The 6,461-nt window shown below is 45.9% G+C and overlaps 1 pseudogene; it reads left to right on the top strand.

Moving 5' to 3' along the window:
• Nucleotides 1-5,463: 5,463 nt before the first annotated feature.
• Nucleotides 5,464-5,583, top strand: LOC136646811 (5S ribosomal RNA; annotated as a pseudogene).
• The last annotated feature ends 878 nt before the right edge of the window (nt 5,584-6,461 follow it).

A 6,461-nucleotide genomic window follows, 5' to 3' on the forward strand; every position in this document is an offset into this window, starting at 1 on the left:
AAATGGGGAAAAAGTGGTTCCAAACTTAAGACGGAGGTAGAACATGAACCAGGGTCTAGCAATGTGTGTTTGCAGATCCTATGATAGATTCATAATTTGAAAAGCATCACAACACAGGGAAGCTAACACCACTCAAGACATATGAAGATGGTACCCCACTGCATCAAGGACCATGGTGATTTCATCGTGCATTCCATCTCATGGTGCATGTAATGTATTTACAACACAATCCTATGCATGTCTATTCAGATGTAGGTTTCATTATGCTCAGAGGCTTACTTCCTGACAAGTATGCTTAAGACTGTATCCTTAGTGATGCAAACAACCATAAAATTCACTTATAGGGCAAAATCCATAGTAAAATGCTTTAACTCTTTTGATTTTAATGAGAAATGTGTGCATGTGCTTTAAACAATGGAACTTAAAAAGTGATAAAAATTTGTCTGAATCAAGACCCAAGTATTTAATAATGCATTTAAAAAAAATGTTTTTCAACTTCAACTGGTTGTTATAATCACCAGAGCCTTCTTCCAAGAGCCCAAGAATACTTCACCAGTCCAGCATTCTATTTCCAACAATAGCCAGCAACATGAACACTCTCCATTTGCTCTAGCGCCTAGTATTCATTGATGGATTTCTGTCAGGAACACTGGGAATGGGGGCTCTTGGGTTCCTGCGCATCATCTGACTCCCTAACCATCCAGGGCCCTACATAGGATCTCCTGGACCACACTTGTCTGGCTTGTCTCCTCAGGACTTCCTCTTCCCCTCCTTTGGGCCTCAGGGCAGAGGCAGGAAGGTGGGTTTACTGCACCCTACTCCTCCTAAGCCTCAGGGCTTTCTCCAGCCTCACAGTCCTCTAACACCTCCCTTCCAGCCCTCCACACTTTCTCATCCCTGGCCCTCTCCTTCTATTCCCCGGGCTTTGGCTGATCCCTCCCCCCTTCTTGTTTCCACCCACCTGGCCTGGTCGCCTCCTGGGAACTAAGAGCTCAATCCTGAGCACAGTCTTTAAGGCATGCTTGTGGGCCCTAGCGCCGGGCGAGCACCGGTGGTAGCGTAGCACCAGGTGGGTGCCCAAGCTCCACTGGTCAGCAGTTGCGTGGACTGCTGAGCAGCAGAGAGGTAAGTGGAGGCGGGGAGGAGGCATTCTGGGGAGGGGAAAGGCGGGTGGAGAGAGGGGAGAGGGCAGGGAGGAGGCGTGCAGAGAGGAGGGAGCAGGGAGGGAGGGAGGCAGGACCGATGGAGCAAAGGCCTGGACAACTTTTTTTGTATGTGAAGGTTCCATTTAGGTATCATGGTTAGTTACTGCCTCTTCTTCATACATCTGTGTGAAAGCACTATGCAAAGGACATGTACATAAGTGAGTGTCACTAAGTTTTAGCAGGCCTGGGGGGGATGTGTAGATTGGCAGTGTAATCCTTTCCGGCTTTAAAAAAAAAAAGTATTAGCAGAGTGTCTATGCTGAAGAAACCTACTGCTTTTGAAATAGATATGCATAACTCTCCTGAATTACTTCCCTGGATAATTTATTGTAAAGTAGAATTTATTTGGTCTGGTACATTCTCCACCAAAGATATTCCGCTTACTGCCTCAATTACTTAAAGCTCCTGTTACTGCGGAGTGCATTGTGCCATCCTGGAATATGACAAAATAGAGCATAATGGCTTAGAAATGTATTAAGGAAAATGAGGTGTGCAGAAGACAAAACAAAATTCATTTATTTGCAGGCAGTTTTGTGGTCACATACCCCTAGTGAGTCCTGAGAAATATTAAAGCTAGAAGAAATCTGTGCCGAAAGAAAAATAAATGGGGAGAAGCTGATCCTCTCAAATCTTGCCATGGTATACTTAAAAAAGCTTACTTTATCTCAATGGCCTTTGCAGTTACTGTCGTGTGCTGAGGATCAAGCAACCCAGCAGCAATTTAAGAAAATAACAACAGATTGTATGTAGTTAGGATTGTTTGGGGAAAACTTCAGTAATTTATATCAGTGCTGTAAGTCTGAGGCAACTTTAAAGTATAAGAACTTTCCCCATCATTATTTTCTATGTTCTGCTTCAGCTGCTCTTGAGCCTGACCTAGACTGAAGGGAGGAGCAGAGCAGCCATATCTGACAAAATGCTGCCATTGCTGCTGTAGGATTTCCAGATAAGAGATGTGGGTGCTTCATTGATGAGCCCTAAGCTGTGGCAAGGCCATCTTAGGGTGAAATCCGCAACTCTTTCTTCAGAGTTGTTGGTTGAGCGCTTGTATTGTTATGATGGGTTCACACATGATGCTGTTCACCCAACTGGAGATTTTTTTTTTAAAGTTCTCCATCTATTTTGGAATCCCAAAAAAGAAAGGAACGCAGACCCCCTGGCAACAGCAGTGAGACTAGGAAGAGGGACAAGCTGATGTGCAGGACAGGATCTTGCCCTCACTTTGTTCCATTCGTTCAGCATGAGCAAGAGCTGTTGCCATTGCCTCCCTGACCTCTTTGGTGGAAGCAGCTACCACCATTCTTCTCAGGTTAGCCATGCCCAGGCTGCTATCTCACCTCGTTTGATCCCAGAAGCTAAGCAGGGTCAGGCCTGGTTAGTACTTGGATGGGAGACCGCCTGGGAATACTGGGTGCTGTAGGCTTATACCATAGTCTTTCGAGACTGAAAGTTGCCAGCCAGCAATAACTTGGTCACTCTGGAAGCTACTGCCTTTGCCTCTTCGACATGGTTGGCAACCTTCAGTCTCGAAAGACTATGGTACAAGCCTACAGCACCCGGTATTCCCAGGCGGTCTCCAGGCGGTCTCCCAGACAAGATCATTCAAAGGAAAACAGCTATGGCCAGGGGAAGTAAGAAACTGCTTCTCTTAAAAGATGCTGCTCTTCCAAGAAGGGTTGTATTAGTGTCAGCGTTTGCACTTCTCTGCTCTGTGGAGGCTCTTGTTCCAAGTGTATGTGCAAGAAAGAGAAGGTAACCTCTGCAGTCCCTATCTGTGCTTGCCACCTCCTCTTTGTGGGGCTGCCTGATCAGGTGGTAAAAGAGCAAGACTCGGTAATATGTCCCTATTAGAGTGCTAATGACTGAATTAACTCAGTTGTTTTCTTTTAACTATTATATTTATTAGTAAGCAAAAAGATCTCACTGATGTTATCGGACCCTAGGAAAACATTTTCCCGGTTACCACTTGGAAAATAAATAAAGTAAGTTACTACTTCAAACTAACTCAGAAAGCCGACAACACGTTCACTCGGCCACAACATCTGGACTGTATTCAAAGTACAGATGGCAAGAGGCTTGGAGTTGATGCACATTTAGTGAAGGGAAAGGTGGCTTAAGGTGAAACACCATGAGTGAGGATTTTGGAGAGACATGTCTGCTCCCAAGGCATCCCTAAGCACTGATCCTTTACAGCTCAATACTACCCTTTCCTCTGCGACAGCATGCAGCCATGCCAAAAGAGACTGCACTGCATGCTATGGGGGGAGAGGATTAGAACACTTGGGAGTAGTAAGAGAAAATATTTCCATAAGCCCCTTGACTGCCAGTGGGACCTCCAGACCTACACACTAGCTGTTGAGCTGGTAGAGGTCTGAGAAGAGAAATGGAGCACGTTAGGAGGCAAGGATGAGGATAGCATCCTGGTGCAGGTTGCAAGCACTGGTTCAACCTCCTCCCACTCCAGACATGCCTTCGACCCTCCCTGGTCTCTACCCTGTTATGCAGCTGTTTGGACCAGCAGGCTACCACCGCTGCTGCCATTTTGGATGGTGGATGCAACAATTCATCCAGATATTTCAAGGCTGATCACCATTCTCTCTAGCTATCAGTTTAAACACACATTGTATGACTGGTCAGTTTTTTTGGTATATTATTTTCTGCTGTGCTGTGTTGCTTATTTGAGTGATTTATGGATTTGTATTTTTTTTATTATTCTTTGCCTGCTTTTTCTGATATACAATTTTGTAGACTGCCTTGAGCGTCCAATGCATTTGCTTCGAATGGAAAGCAGGATATAAGTTTGGTAAATACATAACTAGTATAGACTGTATTTTAAAAAAGAAAAAAATTGCACCACTGTACAGAACATAAAGGGAATTCCCCATGCATTGTTGTGATCTTCTGTTTTTCAGTTCTTGGTATAATAACATATCCGCAAGACAATACATGGGTGGTAATGATGTGCCGAAGCCAGCATGAAAAACAAATTGGTGCCATTACAGCTATTCAAAGCAAATTGTTCAATTGGTAAACCAGAAGGGAAAATTAGTCAGGGACGCCTAGTGAGATTTGGGGCCCAATTCTAGGCATGTCTACTCAGAAGTAAGTTCCATTAGAGTCTGTGGGGCTTACTCCCAGGAAAGTGTGGATATACCCTCCACCACCATTTCACTGCCCCAGAGGAGCATGTGCTGTATTATATGGTAGGAGAGCAATCACAGGCATCTCTTTGAGGTTAGGGAAATTTCAATCGCTCCAGGACAAGCTTATGTTGCCCCATTGGTTCTCCACAGATCTGCCTCAGCTATTTTGCTGAGACAAGTCCAAGGAGAGTCTTGTTGGCATCCTTCAGTCTCAGAAGACTATGGTGTCACGCTCTGAATGGTGGTTCTGGAACAGAGTGTCCTCTCCAGTGCGCGAAGCCTGGGTAAAGTAGGTATGGAGGATAGGCTGTTACCCATGCAGCAAATTCCCCCTCTCCATGTTGCTGAAATGGTCCAATGGAAAGGCAGAAGCCAAAACGGTTGGTACCAGTGGCGTCGCAGGAGTTGCCAGAACGTGACTGTGTTCAGCCATGAACTGCCTCAGGGACTCCGGCTCCGGATTTTGCCTCAAGGTTGACTCCTGAAGCCTTTTCCACAACTGGACATAGCCACAAGGCAGTGGAGGTTTAGGATCAGAGTTTTCCTTCTCTCAGATGAGCTGCCTTCCCAGGCTGACGAGTCCCATCTACCCAGTGGCTGTTTAGTCGCCTCTTACGACAAGTACAGCCAAACTGAGGGCCTATTCTTATCCCCAGCCCCAAGGAGAGTAAGGGAGAGTGTAAAGGCTGGGGAACAAAGTTAGGATCTGGCTCGTGCTGGTACAACCATGATCTGTCCCCTGCTCCTCCCATTCTGCCTTCCACCCTGCTTTGAAACACCTCCACCTTCAGACTATATGGCCCCCAATTCAAGTCCTCCCCAAACACTTTTTTGTTGTAAAATCCCAACAAAAAATCAACTTAAATGGCAAACATCTCCTGAAAACATTTCAGTGAGGTTGCATTTTCCTATTGTGTCCTTCAAAAGACTGTGAAGAAATGGACAATGGCATCCTGTAATAGGACAGTAGAGGTATTTCTGTCATTGGCCTCATAAAGTAAATGGCTGGTGCCTGACAAGGAGAACAATTTGTGAAGGGCATGGCTGTCATGATGAGACTGGTAAATCGGCTCTCTCCTGTCATTCTGACATTGAATATTTGGAACAAGATATGTGTTGGCAGCAACTGTTACCCTGCACATGCCCGATCTCGTCTGATCTCGGAAGCTAAGCAGGGTCAGGCCTGGTTAGTACTTGGATGGGAGACCGCCTGGGAATACTGGGTGCTGTAGGCTTATACCATAGTCTTTCGAGACTGAAGGTTGCCAACCATGTGTTGATGCTCTTAACCCAGAGATGCATTTTAAAAGAAGCGAGGAAAGAAAGATATGATTTCCCCATTAGACAGGAAGGTTTCCACAATGAAACACAATACAAAAATGCAACAGAAGCCCCTTGATTACCAATGAAGAGGGGATTACACTGAGCCTGAATGACTTTCACCCCTATCCTATAGCACCCTATCACTGCTGCAAATAATGTTTTAGTGGTGATTGACACTTGATGGCATTGTGAGATGTGCTCCAGAGGTGCACAGAACTGCGTGCTTTCAAGCCACAGGCACTGGGACGAGCTTATGTGTGGCAGTGGTGAAAATAAGTCCTGCTGACATGAATAAGTCAGTGACATTGGCAAGATGGGGCTGGGGGTGGGAAGATTGGGGTGGCATGAGGGGCCAGGGGCATGTCCGAAGCATGTCAGAAGCAGGAGGGGATGGCACCCAGGGTGGGCAACTTGCACCAGATGCTATTTCTACTGGAGTGAGACACTCCCACTGGAGTGACAACACACACCTTCTGTCTCCTTGGACAGCTAAAGAGCTGGCATAGGTCCAAGGATACCCATTGAGGGGCTCACAGAAAGGGTGAGGGAAAATATTTTCCCTTTCCCCCTCCCAAGCCTCCTGATTGACCTCTAATAGCATACAGCACAGCCTGATTTGGCAAACCTGCATGCTACGGCAGGAAAAAGGATAGCATTGGATTTCAGTTTTGAAGTGGGATACAAGAAGTCCTTGTGAACTGACCTGATCCTGTGCAACTTCACCCAGAAGTAAGACCCACTGCAGAATTTCGAAGTCTTGAAAAAAGATTTCACAAGTTCTTCATGTTTG

Source organism: Tiliqua scincoides, chromosome 3, assembly GCF_035046505.1.
Source record: "Tiliqua scincoides isolate rTilSci1 chromosome 3, rTilSci1.hap2, whole genome shotgun sequence".
In the NCBI taxonomy this organism is placed as follows: Eukaryota; Metazoa; Chordata; class Lepidosauria; order Squamata; family Scincidae; genus Tiliqua; species Tiliqua scincoides.